This window comes from Pinus tabuliformis, chromosome 5_2, assembly GCF_031772625.1.
Source record: "Pinus tabuliformis cultivar Carrire ecotype Pingquan chromosome 5_2, CPIR1, whole genome shotgun sequence".
NCBI lineage: Eukaryota > Viridiplantae > Streptophyta > Pinopsida > Pinales > Pinaceae > Pinus > Pinus tabuliformis.
Window position 1 is genome coordinate 146,245,838 of NC_142306.1, and position 18,032 is coordinate 146,263,869.

Consider the following 18,032-nt stretch of genomic DNA (forward strand, 5'->3'; position numbering starts at 1 on the left):
GGGTATAAGGAATTAGGGCTCGATCTGGTTGAACCATTGCAGGATCAACGTCGCAAAACCCGACGACCTCCCATGGAGGAAGAAACGAAAGACGAGGGGGCAGGAGATCCTTTCAAAATGTTGCTCGAAGAAGCCCCGAGTGACAAAGGGACACGATGATGGATAAATTTTCCCAGATCCTTCGATGGCTACCCAAAGGCGATGCATCTTCATCCAGTAGCCACTCTAGAAGCGCCACCCCTTTTAAGGTATAAGTTAACTTTGATATTCCCATATTCAAAGGCCTAATTGATGTAGGCGTCATAGATAAATTATTAAATCTATTGGAAGGATATTTTTCAGTTCATGACTTTTCCAATCGGGAAAATATTATGTTTGCACTTCTCAAAGCTGCCTCACACGTCAAGGACTGGTGGGAAACTTACTGTGAACAAAAGGATGAGAGTGAACCCTCGTTGTTTTCAGCTACACCCACTTGGAATTCTTTCCAAGACACCATCAAGGAACAGTATTACCCCGTTGGGAGCTATGAAGACAAATACATAAAGTGGACCACACTACGGCAGGGAAGGGACCAAGATGTGTCAAAGTTCGCAAATACTTTCCATACCCTTCGCACGAAGCTGGGTATCAAGGATACTGAGCGGAATTTCATGCTCAAGTACCGCGGATGTCTACACAGTACATCCAGGACAAGATGGAGTTCCTGGACATTTCCTCGCTCGGCAAGGCATATTGGTACGCTGTAAAGATTGAGCAGACGTTCAAATAGAAGAAGCGAGACTTTGGAGCTACGAATCCAAAGCAAGGAAAAGGCGCCCCCAAACCATAGAACAAGGGACCAAGCCAAGGCAGGGCTACCCAGGACAACCCATTGAAGCCGCAAGAAAAGAACAAGACCATGAAGACGAAGAGGGACACGGGAAAATGGTGTGAGTTCCATAAGAGGTCCACTCACAATACAAGTGAGTGTCAAGACAAGCAGTCACTGGTGGCCGAGCTAAAGTCTTCCAAATCACACGTCAATTCCAACTTTGAATCAGATGCTAATAAGGGGACTGACAAAGGGAAGTAGATAATTGATGCGAAGCCCAGTGCCACCATGGCCACAACAAAGATCTAGAAAATTGAGCCTGAAGATCCAAAGGAGGGGGAATGCCTCTTCCACTCACATATGTGGGTGAAGGGTTCTCTGTTGCAGTTCATTGTCGACAATCAAAGCCAAAAGAACCTCATTTCAGTAGAAGTCGTGAAGTGGTTAGGCCTAAAGACTACAGAAAATCCACAATCGTACACCATTGGGTGGCTTCACCAAGGACTAGATCTTCGCGTCAGTCAGCAATGTCGCCTTCCCTATAGCATTAAGCCCTTCACGGATGAGGTATTGTGTGGCATTTCTCCTCTTCAAGTTTCTGATGTATTTTTAGGACAACCATACTTGTGGAAGTGACATGTTGTATATGAGTCTAGACCTCGCTCTGTGATTATTACTTTGGCTAATAAGTTGTACAGGATACCGGAGGTAGCCCCGCCTACCGCCATCTCTTTGATCACTGCAAAGAAATGCAGTAAGATCATTTCCCAAACCAGGAAATTCATTTTCCTTATGATTCGCCCCCAAGGAAAGAAGAAGGTTGTGGCCACAGCTTCCAGGCAGGGCTCCTCTACACAGCAGCAATAGATGGACAAGGTCGTGGAGGAGTACAGGACATTTTTGCCTCACTCACAGGGGTACCTCTGCAGTGTCAGGTCAAGCACTCCATCGATCAGATCTCAGGCGTGTCGTTGCCCAATGGACCAATCTATCGACACTCTATTTTGGAGAACGGTGAGAAAAAGAGGCAGATTTAGGAACTACTATAGAAAGGGCACATTAGGTCAAGGTCATCACCCTGTGGGAGCCCAATTGTATTGGTACAGAAGAAGGATGGGACCTGGAGACTCTGTATTGACTATCTAGCGCTAAACAAGATCACTGTCCGGAATAGGTACCCAATCCCGCGGATTAATGACCTTCTGGACTAGCTCAAGGGGGCCAAATATTTCAACAAGATTGACTTGAAGTAAGGTTATCCCCAAGTTCCTATCGAATCCTTCGATGTGTGGAAGGCTGCCTACAAATCCAAGGAGGGCCTTTTCGAATGGTTGGTCATTCCATTTGAATTGAGGAACACCCCTGCAACCTTCATGAGACTAATGGACGATATCTTGCGGCCCTTCACCAATGCATTCGTGGTGGTGTATCTAGATGACATCTTGATCTTCAACCAAAGTTGGGAAGAACACCTCCACAATATTCGACAAGTCCTTCAAACCCTTCGAAAACACAAGTTGTGTGCTAACTTTTGGAGAAACGCACCTTTGGCCTGACCCAGGTTCGATATATGGGGTACATCATTGATGAGAAGGGTGTACATGTGGACCCATCTAAGATACAAGTCATTCAAGATTGGCCAACCCCAACCACTCTGACATAGCTCTGCAGCATTTTGGGTCTTGCCAATTTCTATCGCAAGATCGTGTTGGGGTTCTCTCATATCGCTTGGCCTTTAAGTCAAGTCACCAAGGGTTCCCCGAGTTGAAGAACCGCCTCTGTTCTGCACCAATGCTCAAAATACCATACCTGCAACAACCATTTGATATTGAGAGTGATGCCTCCGACTATGCTATTGGGGCAGTTCTTACTCAACATAGGCATCTAGTGGCTTACCATAGTAAGACACTTTCAGACATAGTATGAAAGTACACCGCTTACGACAAAGAATGTACTCTATTATGTAGGCCTGTCGTCAATGGAAGAATTACATTCTGGGGAAGGAAACGGTCATCCACACAGACCACCAGCCTCTATAGTTCATACAGACACAAGGGATGTTGCAGAACGATCGCCATCAGAAATGGTCCACCTATCTGCAACAGTTCCATTTGAACATTAAGTATAAGAATGGCAACACCAATAAAGTCATTGATTTCCTCATCAGACCACCAATCATGGTGTTGATCACGGTGCTTGACTCTTGTGGACACGAGATATCGAGGTGGCCACATGTTTACAAGAGTGATCCAGAATTCAATAGCATATACCAGACACTCCTAGAAGGGAAGAAAGTTCCAAATTTTCACCTTCAGGATGCACTGTTATGCCACTTGGGACACATATGTGTTCCTTCAAGTGAGCGTGCAAAGATGATATGGGAGGCGCACTACATTTAGGTCGTTGGACATTTTAGAGTATAGAAAACAGTGGCAGTATTGCAGAAGTATTTTTATTGGCCGAAACTTCATCAAGATGTTGGTAAGTGCATTAGATCCTACACCGCCTGCACCATTTCCAAACCAACCATTAAGAAGCAAGGCCTATATACTCCTCTACCTACTCCTATCCAACCTTGGGAATTTGTCTCCATGGATTATATGTCAGGACTTCCTTCTACTAAGCACGGCAATGATTGTGTTTTCATGGTCGTCGACAGATTCTCTAAGATGGCCATCATGGCGGCCTGCAAGAAGAGTATCTCAGTAGAGGCCACTGCTAAGCTCTTCTTTGAGCGAGTGTGGGTACACTTTGGGATCCCACAGTCCATTATCTCATATCGGGACAATAGATTCCTGAGTGCATTTTGGTCAAGTCTCTAGTCGATACTGGATACAAAACTCACTAAGTCCACAGCTTTCCATCCCCAAACTGATGGCCAAACAGAGGTTTTCAACAAAATGATCACACACATTATGCGCATGTACAACACGAAGCATCAATGCACATGGGAAGAAAGTCTCCCCTATGTCCAACGCAGCTACAACAGAGCTCTCCACAGCTCAACAGGCCACAACCCCTTTCAGGTAGGACTGGGATTTCAGCCATTATGCCCCATTAATGTGGCCATACCATTTACAGCCACTCAGGTAGATTCAGCTCACGTGTAGTCCGAAGTTGAAAGGGCTAATAGCTTCATTAAGTGCATTAAACACATCTGCCAATAGGTCCATGATATATTGGATAGATCCAATGCTAAGTACAAGCAGCGCCATGATCAACAGTGAGTGTCGCACAAGTTCCAGGTGGGCGGCAAAGTTTGGCTTCATTTGCAGAAAGAGTGCCTTGCTGGCCCCACCGCAAGCTTCTCCTGCTCCAATATGGGCCATACACCATCACCAAGGCCGTTGGTGACAATGCCTTCGAGCTCAGCATCCCACCGTTCCTTGGTCTGCACCTAGTTTTCAATGTAGATCGCCTTCAGCCATACTTCCCACCATTGTTGGACACATCTGACATTGCAGAACAGCTCACACCAACAAAGCTAAACCCAGACTACATGGAACAAACCACCACTCATCAGATCATGGACACACAGATCAAGAACACTCGCCAACAAAAGATCCAACTATATCGGGTTGTCAAAGCTGGCCAACTCCTTCACCAAGGCAAGTGGCTCACTAGGGACCAAGTTCAGCAGAAGTTTCCCCATCTCATGGATTCACTCAACGCAATAGGGACCATTGCTTCCTAAGGGGGGAGGAATGATCTAGGTGGATATTAGTGGCCACCTGCCTATTCCACTTGGACTCCCAACAATGTCTCTTTTAGTTTTTCAGTTTCCTTAATTGTAGCACAGTTTACTATTTTTTGTTGTTTTTCGGGTCCTGAACTTCCGGAGCCATTTTGAGGCCCTAAACGGTGTTTTTAGGGAAAACAGAGAGATAAAATGTTTCACAAATCAACTAATTTACTTGATTTTGGCCTTCTCTTTAAGATCTTCGAAAAGAGGTACTATGATAGCCCAATGGAGATTGTATGCCAAAGTTACGACCCAGGGAAGTTGATGTACCAATTTACCCAAACGGGGCCCACAGTTTTGGTGCTTCATCTCCTAGAGTTAGATTTTTGGATGTTTAGGGTTTTCTGTTGTTTCTCAATAATAAATAGGCCTTTGAGCCTCATTATAACACAGTTCAAAGGCATGTAGCCGCCACATCTCTCCTCAGAGATAAGCTACCATCGCCCGAGCTATCTTATTTCCATTCTGTTTATAAGCATAGTTCAGTGTTTTTTCATTAATGAAATGAATTGTTTTTTTGTCCCATCTTTGTCTTTGTGATTATATCTGTAAGTTGTTGTGTTCTTGTTTAAGTTCGAATCAGTGGTATCAGAGCAGTCTACTCTTTCTCTATTTTTCTTTACATGTCCCCAATGAGGTCAGGGTGTAAGGAATTAGGGCTCGATCTGATTGAACCATTGCAGGATTAGCCTCGCAAAACATGATGACCTACCATGGAGGAAGAAAAGAAAGACGAGGGCGCAAGAGATCCTTTCAAAATGTTTCTCAAAGAAGCTCTCGAGCGACAGAGGGATGCGATGATGGATAACTTTGCTCAGATCCTTTGACGGCTACCCATAGGCGATGCATCTTCATCCAGCAGCCACTCTCGAGGCACCACTCCTTTTAAGGTACAAGTTAACTTCGATATCCCATATTCGAAGGCCTAAGAGATGCAGGCATCATAGATAAATGATTAAATCTATTGGAAGGATATTTTTCAATTCATGACTTTTCCAATCGAGAAAAGATTATGTTTGCACTTCTCAAAGCCAACCCACATGTCAAGGACTGGTGGGAAACCCACTGTGAACAAAAGGACAAGAGTGAACCCTCGTTGTTTTCAACTGCATCCACTTGGAATTCTTTCTGAGACGCCATCAAGGAACAGTATTACCATGTCGGGAGCTATGAAGACAAATACATAAAGTGGACCACGTTATGGCAAGAAAGGGACCAAGATGTGTCAGAGTTCACAAATACTTTCCATACCCTTCACACGAAGCTGGGTATCAAGGATACTGAGCGGCATTTGGTGCTCAAGTACTACGGTTGTCTACATAAGTACATCAAGGACGAGATGGAGTTCTTAGACATTTCCTCGCTCGGCACGGCGTATTAGTACGCTGTAAAGATTGAGTAGAAGTTTAAACAAAAAAAGTGGGACTTTGGAGCTATGAATCCAAAGCAAGGAAAAGGTGCCCCCAAACCATAGAACAAGGGACCAAGCCAAGGCAGGGCTATCTAAGACAACCCACCAAAGCCTCAAGCAAATAACAACACCACGAAGATGAAGAAGGACACGGGAAAATGGTGTGAGTTCCATAAGAGCTCCACTCACAATACGAGTGTCAGGCCAAGTAGTCACTAGTGGCCAAGCTGAAGGCTTCCGAATCAGACGCAGGTTCTGACTCTGAATCAGATGTCGATAAGGGGATTGATAAAGTGAAGTAGATAATTGATGCGGAGCCTAGTGCCACCGTGGCCACCATAAAGATTTAGAAAATTGAGCTTGAATATCCAGAGGAGGGGGAATGCCTCTTCCACTCACAGATGTAGGCAAAGGGTTCTCCATTACAGTTCATTGTCGATAGTGGGAGCCAAAAGAACCTCATTTTAGCAGAAGTCGTGAAGCGTTTGGGCCTAAAGACTACATCGCATCCACAGCCATACACCATTGGGTGGCTTCACCAAGGACGAGATATTCACGTCAACCGGCAATGTTGCCTTCCCTATAGCATCAAGCCCTTCATGGATGAGGTATTTGTAACTTTTATCCTCTTGAAGTTTCTGTTGTATCACCAAGTTCCTATCGAACCCTTTGATGTGTTGAAGACTGCCTTCAAATACAAGGAGGGCTTTTTCGAATGGTTGTTCATGCCATTCGGATTAACAAACACCCCTACAACCTTCATGAGACTAATGGACGACATCTTGCGACCCTTCACCAATGCATTCGTGGTGGTGTATCTAGATGACTTCTTGATCTTTAACCAGAGTTGGGAATAACACCTCCACCATGTTCGGCAGGTCCTTCAAACCCTTCGACAACACAAGTTGTGTGCTAACTTGGAGAAATGCACCTTTGGCCTGACCTAGGTTTGATATCTAGGGTACATCATTGATGAGCAGGGTGTACATGTGGACCCATCCAAGATACAATTCATTCAATATTGGCCAGCACCAACCACTCTAACAAAGCTCTACAACTTTTTGGGTCCTGCCAATTTCTACCGCAGGTTCGTGTTGGGGTTCTCTCATATCGCTTGGCCTTTAAGTCAAGTCACCAAGGGCGAAGCGAAAGAAAAGTTCTTTTGGTCAGAAACTGAGCAGCGAGTATTCTCCGAGTTGAAGAACCGCCTCTATTTTGCACTAGTGCACACATTACCATACCTGCAACAACCATTTGAGATTGAGACAGATGCCTCTGACTATGCTATTGGGGCAGTTCTTACTCAACATGGGAATCCAGTGGCTTACCACAGTGAGACACTTTCAGACACAATCTGAAAGTACCCCACTTACGCTAAAGAAATGCATTCCATTGTGCAGGCCTGTCGTCAATGGAAGCATTACATTCTGGGGAAGGAAACGATCATCCACACAAACCACCAGCCTCTACAGTTCATACAGACACAAGGGAAGTTGCAGAATGATCTCCATCAGAAATGGTCCACCTATATGCAACAATTCCATTTGAACATTTAGTATAAGAAGGGCAACACCAATAATGTCGTTGATTGCCTCAACAAACCATCGGTCATGGCACTAATCACAATGCTCGACTCTTATGGGCACGAGACATCGAGGTGGCCACATGTTTACAAGAGCGATCCAGAATTCGGCAGCATATACCAGACATGCCTAGAAGGGAAGAAAGTTCCAAATTTTCACCTTTAGGATGCACTGTTATGCCACTTGGGACACATATGTGTTCCTTCAAGTGAGTGTGCCAAGATGATTTGGGAGGCACACTACAGTCGGGTCGCTGGACATTTCGAAGTAGAGAAAACAATGGCAGTATTGCAGAAGTATTTTTATTGACCGAAACTTTGTCAGGATGTTGGGAAGTACATTAGATCATGCACCGCCTGCACCATTGCCAAACCAACCATCAAGAAGCAAGGCCTATATACTCCTCTACCTACTCCTAGCCGACCTTCAGAATCTGTCTCCATGGATTATATGGCGGTCCTTCCTTCTACTAAGCATGGAAACGATTGTGATTTCTTGGTCGTTGACAGATTCTCTAAGATGGCCATCATGGCGGCCTGCAAGAAGAGTATCTCAGCAGAGGCCATTGTTAAGCTCTTCTTTGAACGAGTGTGGGTACACTTTGGGATCCCACAATCCATTATCTCAGATCGAGACAGCAGATTCCTAAGTGCATTTTGTTCAAGTCTCTAGTCGATGCTAGATACAAAACTCACTAAGTCCATGGCTTTCCATCCCCAAACTGATGGCCAAACATAGGTTGTCAACAGAATGATCACACACATTCTGCGCATGTACAACTCGAAGCATCCATGCACACGGGATGAAAGTCTCCCCTATGTCCAATGCAGCTACAACAGAGCTCTCCACAACTCAACAGGCCACAACCCCTTTTAGGTAGGGCTTGGATTTCAACCATTATGCCCCATTGATGTGTCCATACCATTTACAGCCACTCAGTAGATTCGGCTCACGTGTGGTTCGAAGCTGAAAGGGCTAACAACTTCATTGAGCGCATTCAACACATCTGCCAATAGGTCCATGATATATTAGACAAATCCAATGCTAAGTACAAGCAACGCCATGATCAACATCGAGTGTCGCATAAGTTCTAGGTGGGCGACAAAGTTTGGCTTCATTTGCAGAAGGAACACCTTGTTGGGCCCCGTCGCAAGCTTCGCCCGCTCCGATATGGGCCATACACCATCACCAAGGTCGTCGGTGACAATGTCTTCGAGCTCAGCATCCCATCGTTCCTTGGTTTACACCCAGTGTTCAATGTAGATCGCCTTCAACCATACTTCCCACCATTGTTGGACACATCTGACATTGCAGAATAGCTCACACCAACAGAGCTAAATTCAGACTGCATGGAACATGCCACCACTGATCATATCATGGACACATAGATCAAGAGCACTCGCTAGCAGAAGATCCAACTATATCGAGTTGTCAAAGCTAGCTAACTCCTTCACCAAGGCAAGTGGCTCACCAGGGACCAAGTTCAGTAGAAGTTTCCCCATCTCATGGAGGCACTCAACGCAATGGGGAGCATTGCTTCCTAAGTGGGGAGGAATGATCTAAGTGAATATTGGTGGCCACCTGCCTATTTCACTTGGACCCCCAACACTGTCTCTTTCAGTTTTTCAGTTTCCTTAATTGTAGCAGAGTTTACTATTTTTGGCAGTTTTTCGGGTCGTGAACGTTCAGAGCCGTTTTGAGGCCCTAAACGGTGTTTTTAGGGAAGATGGAGAGATTGAAAACATCCCAAATTGGCTTTCTTATTTGTTTTCGTCGTTCTCTATGAGATTTTTGAAATGAGGTATTATGATAGCCAAATGGAGATCGTATGCCAAAGTTACGTCCCTAGGAAGTTGATGTATCAATTTACCCAAACAGGGCCCACAGTTTTGGCACTTCATCTCCTAGGGTTAGGGTTTTGGTTGTTTAGGGTTTTTCATTGTTTCTCAATAATAAATAGGCCTTTGAGCCTCATTGTAACACAGTTTAGAGGCATGTAGCTACCACATCTCTCCTCAGAAATAAGCTACCACCGCCTGAGCTATCTTATTTCCATTATGTTTGTAAGCATAGTTCAGTGTTTTTCCATTAATGAAATGAAGTGTTTTTCTGCCGCATCTCTATCTTTGTGATTATATCTGTAAGTTGTTGCCTTCTTGTTAAAGTTTGGATCAAGAATAGCCAAAACTTGATCTCACCAATTAAGAAGTTAAAAAGTGAAGAGAAGCCACAAAAAAAAATGATTGAGGAACATATCCACAAAGAATCAAATATTGGTAAAGAAACAATGAGTGATCGCATTGAAATAGAGAAATTATGAGGGGTTGAAGTACAAATAGTGGAAATTCCAAGTATATCTATCAATAATTTTCGAAGGATCAAGAAAGCCACAAAAATATACAGAGAAGACATACTACAAAAACTTAATCAAGAAAACACTACGAGTATGAAAAAGAACAAAAAATATTGATTTATTGAAGTTACCTCAGATGTGATACAAGACTTGATAAGTTATCTTAGATGTAATAGAAGACTGCAAATTAGATTTGTCAAATGGGAATAGCATTGTGGTTCTGGTAGTCCTTGACGGAATGTAGTCACTGTTAACATGACTTTCAAAAATAAACTTGACCCTATGTCACACCTAAGGCCACTTCAAAAGACACACATGAATTCACACATGTAAGAGGTTAAATTTGAAACAAGTGTATAAAAAAACTTCACAATTGTGTATTTTGTGCAACAATACATTATATAGTTTGTTTTTAGCTATAAATATATTATTTTCTCAAATTAAAATATATGAAAAAGACATGTATATGAAGCAAAATAGTTAATGGAATAAAGATAATAAACAAAGAATAAAACAATATCAATTAAGTGCAAAGCATGATTGTTTCTTGTCAATATACAACATTTTGGGTCTCTATTTCTACAACATTTTCTATCTCAAGAAGAAAAAAGGCAAGAAATTTATGTTGATGGTCGTAAAACTTACAAAGATGTGTTATTTGTACTCTCCTTGTTTTTGTTGGTTGTTCCATGCAATTCCTTTGTTTTTTATGTTTGTAATCAATAGCATATATTCAAGATGACATGTTGACCCATTTGAAGTGGCTTGAACAGGAGAGGAAGGAGCATTACAATGAATATAATCATTGATGCCATTATTATTATTACTATCCAATTTTAAGGTCGCGGCCAAGCCAGACACCAAATTGGTGTATGAGACCCCCTTGTTTGTGGGACAAGGGACCCACCCCCGTGTAACGATTTGACTACTAAGTCTACGAAAGCATACATACTCTACCCCACTCTGGTTTTGAACCTGTGACCTCTTAGGAGGAAACGCATGCTCTTAACCATTAGACCCACTCAAGTTGTATATAATTTTGTATCATATTATTTTAGGTTTATATATTGCAATAGTGAAATACCATGAGAATACAAAATTGAAGCAAAGAGCTAATTGTTATTTTGTTTATTAATTTCAAAATACATGTTTCACAACGAAATTGGACAAGAATCAATGTGGCTGCAACAAAGGGAATCCACTGAACAACTTTACTCCCGCCATAATCTCAAAATTTATTTCTCCATCCTAACTATGCTCTCCAACTCTTCAATATTTGGGTAGAAGAACGGGAAGTTGAACCACCCCATTTTATCCTTCTCCATCTTTCCCTACAGATCATAAATACATATGAATATATTAACATCGACAGACAAAGAAGTGGATTTAATTAAAGAAGAAGAATAGATTTCCTCCTTCATAACCTCTTCAAACGCAACTTGCATGTGATGAGAAATGTGCCCTGCTCCAATTTGTTCTTTTTTCTGTGGAACTATGATCCGCTAGACATATGAACACGCATCCTCCACGTACCATCTCCTCTACCCATGCTGCTAGAAACGCAGAAAATCTTTGCGAAATTGCGAGAGCTAGGCAGCACCAACTTCATCTCCGGATATATAAATTGCTCCTCCATTCCAAGATGGAAAATTACTCTCTACAATGCTATCCGGAACCTACAATATCTTATTAATTCGGTTAATATGCATCTCACATAAAATAATGAAGAAATGGAAAATGATGATGAAATGGATATCAGTTTATATGAAGTATCTATATTCGTAAAGTGGTTTATATGAAGCAACATGTAAATTTGTAAATCAAAAGAAAAGTCATATATGAAAATCTCTTCGAAAATTATAACATTAAGAGCAATTTAATATTGGTTTACTATTCAAATTCTATAGATTTTTGTGCCATTAGTATCAATTAGATTTTTGTGCCATTAGTATCAATTATAGATCTAAGCAAATAAGATAAAAGGTTGTGAAAAATTATATATATATATATATACGAATTAAAATTGGTAAAAAATCATTTTATTGGATATGCATATGTGAAAGATGCTAGAAGAGTCATTGATGGCCTCCCAATTAGGTGCAAAATAACGCTCATCTAATCTTTCCTAGCCATATAAAGGTTATATTAAATATCTCTTCCATACTTAATAATGTTTTGTTAGATTTAATAAGTTCTTAAGAGAGTTTAGAGATAATTGCTTATTATATCCATAATATTATTTATTTTGTGGAATATTGAATAAATTTTAAAGATCTGCAAAATGAGAGAATTTAGGGACTTGCTCTCTACAATAAGATGCTACAGGATGGACCAATGAATAAATAGGATATTATGAAATTATTGAACATATTCTGGACCTCCACTAATTGAGAAAATCTAGGGATGTGTTCCCTGCTAAAGGAGAAGACAGAATTCAATATTCAATGAAGATTCCTATTGTTGGGAACTAGATCTACTTTTTGAGGGATTTGGAGGGGAAAGTTTCCTCCTTTCAAGGAGGATGTTTCCCCATCAAATTGTATCAATACCAATTCAAATTAACTTCTAGGGGCATCGATTTTTTAGTCTTTATGTGAAGAAAACTTATTATTTAGCAGTTCTACTTTCATTTCTAGCAAGGATGTACTTGAATTTATTCTAATAATGAAGTTTGGTTTCATTTTCAACTTCTAACGCTTGTTTTCTTTCATATGACTTTGAGTATCCTTGGGCTTATCCATCCCAAGAGCCTCAGAGCCTTGTTGTATAATTTCTTTATTTTCTTTACATTTTTTGTTCACTTTCATTTGTTATCCTTGCCACTACAAGGAAAATACCTTCTCACAGAGGTTGTACGAAGGTTCTTAGTGTTATAAAATTGGCAAAATTTGTAAAAAAAACTTTGCTACAAAATTCATGTGTGGTAGCGACTGTTTTAGCAGAGATGATAACGGAACTTCATCACGACTAAAAAAATCTGGGTGGGCAGAGCTTTTAGAGGATGTTTTCTTATTGGTGCACTTACTAGATAAATAACACCACTCTGATACCAATATAGAAGCATTGGTGTTGTAAATTTAAATAAAAACATCGAGACTAGAAACAAACGTTTGGAGCACCAATGTGTTAACTTTATAAAAGCATCGATGCTTTAATAATAAAAATGCATTAGCTCATACAATCTATGATACCATGCATCATGGTGTTGAATGCAAACAACACCAGTTCTTGAAAAGTATACCGCCCCAGTGCTTATGTCTTCTAAAAATGCCCCGGGCAATAATTTTCAGAAAGGGCACCGGGGCTGGAAAAAAAATCTTGCAATCCTGGTGCTTTTACCTTCTCCAACGCACTAGGTAGTTATTCATAACAATGCATCGGCGCTGATGAGTTGTATAAACAACATCAATGCTTGAAACATATAACACCCCAGTGCTTATGTGTTTTCAAAAGCCCAGGTGTTGTACTTTTCACAAAAGGCACCGGGGTAGGCAAAACAAATATTGCAGTACTGGTGCTTTTACGTAATTTAATTCACCAGTGCATTAAATGTAATTATGCATCGGTGCATTAAAGGTGAATCACCCTAGTGCATTAAATGTATGTCTTCTCGATGCGTATTTATTTCACAAACTCACCAGGATTTTGTATGTATGAATGCATCGTGATACCATTTTTTATTATTATAAATATCGTTGTTGAAAAACTCGTATTCAGAGTCATTCACATTAAAATACAATGTCTTGGTGTCCATTTTCTCTTTTTTAGAAACATCGACATGTGACAATGCAATCTACTGTGATTTTTTAAATTCGTTATTCATTGAAAAATCGACATATATTATAATAATATTCATATAAAATAAATTTTGATTAGTGCATTTGTATATGATGTTTGGATTAATTTGTTATATAATTAGATTTCGTGTCTCTTCATTATAATATTTAATCATCAATATATTTAATCAATGGTGTAACGTTTCACAAAGACATTTGACAACACAATATAATAAATTAAAATGTATTTTATTATATATGAATAAGGAGCTCTTTGTCATACAAAATGGGATAGTTATTGCTAATCCCTCGTTTTTCAATTGGGACACTATATCTATTACATTAAACAAAATGTTTGATTTTCACAAACAATTCTTTCAAAAAATACAACTACTTTCATTGATATTCAAATTGATCATCATTTTTCACTGGAACAGTTGTCAATGCTCGAGCTACTTCCATGACTTGGGTTATTTGGATGAATATTTTGTTGATTACATCAATTGTTTTCTTCTTCTTCAAGTTCCATCTACAAACATAAAAATAAAGTGTAATGAGTGTATCTACATTGGTTCGAATAATGAAAATTGAAATAAATAATATACATCAATGTAAATCAAAAAGCAATGTGCCATAGAAATAATTGAGCCCTGAATTATATACATTCTTTCAATATCAAATCTCATGCCTTCTTTCAACAACTCTTTTTTTGGCACAGTTCCATACTTTGTTTCCTCGAAGTTTTATACCCCATAATAAATTATAAATTTAATATAAAGGATTTTTTTTGTTGTATTAATTATAAACTCAAAGAATTAAAACAACATAGATACTTACAAATTCCATAATTAATATTTGATATGCCAACATATATTTGCAACCCACATTTAACCCAATGTCAATTAATTCTTCTGATGGCTCTTCTTTATATGTTAGCACATATTTGAAGACATTCAAGGATGATTGTTGTAAAATAACTTAAATATACAAAAATGAAACCTTAAGATGTTATAAGGAAATATTAATAATTACCCACAAACTTTCATATCAACCCTTATCTTCCTTGACGTCTTGTTTTATGTGTTGAATGTGTTCCATTTTATTTTCTTTTCTACAAGAAAATACTTGAAATTTAATATTTAATGCTAAATTATTTGTTTATATGTACCTAAATAGAAAAATTCAATTATTACATAAATTTGAAACATGTTGTTGTTGAGATGGTTCCTTGTGTGATGCAATTATGTCCATTTCTTTGACCATCTCTTTCTACACTTTTTAGGACATTCCTGCTGGCATGTTTCGAATATCATCTCATTGACCCTTTGAGATTTTCATAGTGTTCCTGAAAAAGTAATAAACTATGTTTATAATGATATGTGAAAACTAAATATAACAAAATTGATATTAATAAATGAATGCTTTGTAGTAATATACGCATATAATTCTAGAAAATCATTTCAATTATGAATATTACCTTTTGAATGATTCTTTTTTGTTGTCCTATGTATTTTCTATTGCAGTTTTGATAGGTCTCATTGACCATTGCTCTAGAAATGCTTCATGTAGTTTAAATATAACTTTGTTCTTGGAATCAATGAATTGATTCATGTATTGTAAGTGGAAAGTACGTCTATATGTTCATTCCATTATATCCCTTATAGATTTGTAAAAGTTTTTCACCTTTTCATTAGCCTCCGACACCACTTCAGATGAGCTAAGGACCAACTCATCGTCATTTACATGTTCTATTATTTGTTTTTGTTAGAATGACATTTTTTTTCCTTAGATGTTGGTCCTTGTAGAACATTAAACATATGTGAATTAATAGATTTTTTGAAACATGTTATCTAATATTCTTAAATATATTATTAATGAAAATACAAAAAATAAACTCATATTGAATAGTATTTTTCATTCACGTGATTCATCCTTCTACAATTTTTCGATTAAGCTTTTACGCTCTTCTGCACTTAGATCATAAAGGACTTATCGAGCTTTCTCATGTTGTGGCCCTACATGACACACATTAACCAATACATATTAGTTAAACTTGCATATAGTTCAAAAATATTAATTTTGTAAATAATTTACAAAGAATTTTCCTTTTGTTTTTTTTAGATGTGTTACCATTATGTCAATCAGTGTTTTTGTTACTTGACCACTTCTCAAACATTTTTTTATCAATATACAACTTGTACCATTTAATAAAGAAGTTATTAAATATATTTTATAAATAAATCACATTATTTTCAGCCAAAAAAAAGGTCTGGTAATTGTTGGGCTTATGTGCATAAACGCACCGGTGCATTTAATTTAGTAAACGCATCAGGGTGTTTAATTTTTCCGCACTGACAACAAAAATTATTTTTTTAAAATAACTTTGAATTATGACGGTGTGATAGGTAATGATAAAAGCACTACCATCACAATAAAAAATGAAAACATAACAAATTAAACACAAATTTTTTGGATTTAACAATATTATTTGTCACAAACGCACAGGTGTGTTATATTACACAGGGCGCACCAATAAATAAAAGTCGTTTTTTAAAAAAACGGATAGGGTCGACAGAGTTTGGATCTGATTCAATAAGTGGTCCCCCTGCTTTACATGACAAACACCTTATATATAATAACACAAACCCATTAAATATAAAATTCCTAGAATGAAAAGTTCTAATTGTGAAGTGGTAAAGGGAGTTAAACCTTAAAGTGAAATTTTGCAGTCACATAATCAAGAAGAAGCAAAGATTTAAGGTAAGTATTGAATTTTCATTTTACTGAATTTTAATTAAATATAAATAGGAATAGACATTGTAAAAAAAATTATTAATAAAATCAATAGTTAAAATTTTACTATGCAGGATTTTTATTTTTTCTGAATTTTAATTAATTCTAATAGAAATTGTAAAACAAATTATTCGTAAAATCGACAATGAAATTTAAAAATTTTACTATGCAAGGTTTTGAGTGAATCATGATACATTTCAAATTCTAATCTTCTGACTAGTTTTGTTGTTCCAAAGTATTTTGCTACTCCACAGTGCTCCTAGTACGTCTCTCTTGCAAATCTTTCCCTTGAAATTTTGGAAAAATAATGAAATTTTGAATAGATTCTTACTATTTATAAGACTTTATGAAATTAGATTTCGAAAAATCAATTACCACTCATTTTTCAATTTGAAAAAAAAAGGTTTCATTTTTTTTTTTTACTTTTTTGGAACGTCAGTGTGTTTCATAGTATATGATAGAATTCTTTTTTTAATTTTCAAAATCTTAAAAACCGGTGTGGTTATTATTTTAACGCACTAGTGCGGTTAGTTTTACAAGAGCACCTGTGCAGTTAATTGTTGGCTCATCCTGTGTGAAGAGGATGTTGGGACATTATTGCCAATCCATCCCCATGTAAGGACATGGCAACATGACGAACATGTGATCGACCTCATTGACCCAATAACTCCAGTGCATTGGTGGAAATCATGGTCGAATACTTTGGTTGTCCCCTCTTGGGCATCATCTCGCCCCACATGTGCATTCGTACCTCAGTCATCGACCTAGGAGGGTGACGGTAAAAAGTAGGCCTCGTCTCCGGAAACCTCTCAAAAAATAAACAAAATAACTATGAAGCAAAAGGGAAGTTCGACCTCCCATGTATCATAGCACGACATCTATCTAAAGCTATACAAAACTACTGCAAAAAATGGCAGACCATCTGATACATCATAGCCTCTGCACCAAAGAATCAACATAAAACAAAAGAGTGAAACTAATTTGTTTCCCATCACTAGTAGAGTGTGCAATGGTGTTCATTAATAATGAGAGACACCTAACCTCCCCTGCACCAAAAGAAGAGATTTTTAGTTGTCCACTAGACACCTGAAAATCTGTTCGAGAAACTACATGATCCCCAACGTATCTTTGAGAGTAGATACACTAACTCTCTACTGCAACACCAAGGGGGGCATCAAGGAACTGGGGAAAATCCTCCCCTCTCCTGGATAGGCTAGTGATAAAATATATTTCCTCCTCAATGGGCTAGAACCACAAGTCAGAACTGACACAAAATTTTTGTCGATGGAATCCCCACAGACGGATTAGCGCGACCAACAACCCGGAGTGCCCCTTCAAGGATTTAGTCTCCTCCTAGCAGTTAAGGAGGCCTACATTCATCAAGAATCCTTGGGTGGCTACCGTAATAGGGTGAGGGTACAAATCTCTCTCCCTCTCTCGTCCCTCCCACTATCATACCACATTGTACTCGTAAAATCTTTGCTCCTACTGCTATTGTTCCTCTCTCCTTTGACATCTCTACATGATTGATATATAAAATACATCAGCCTCATATATAAA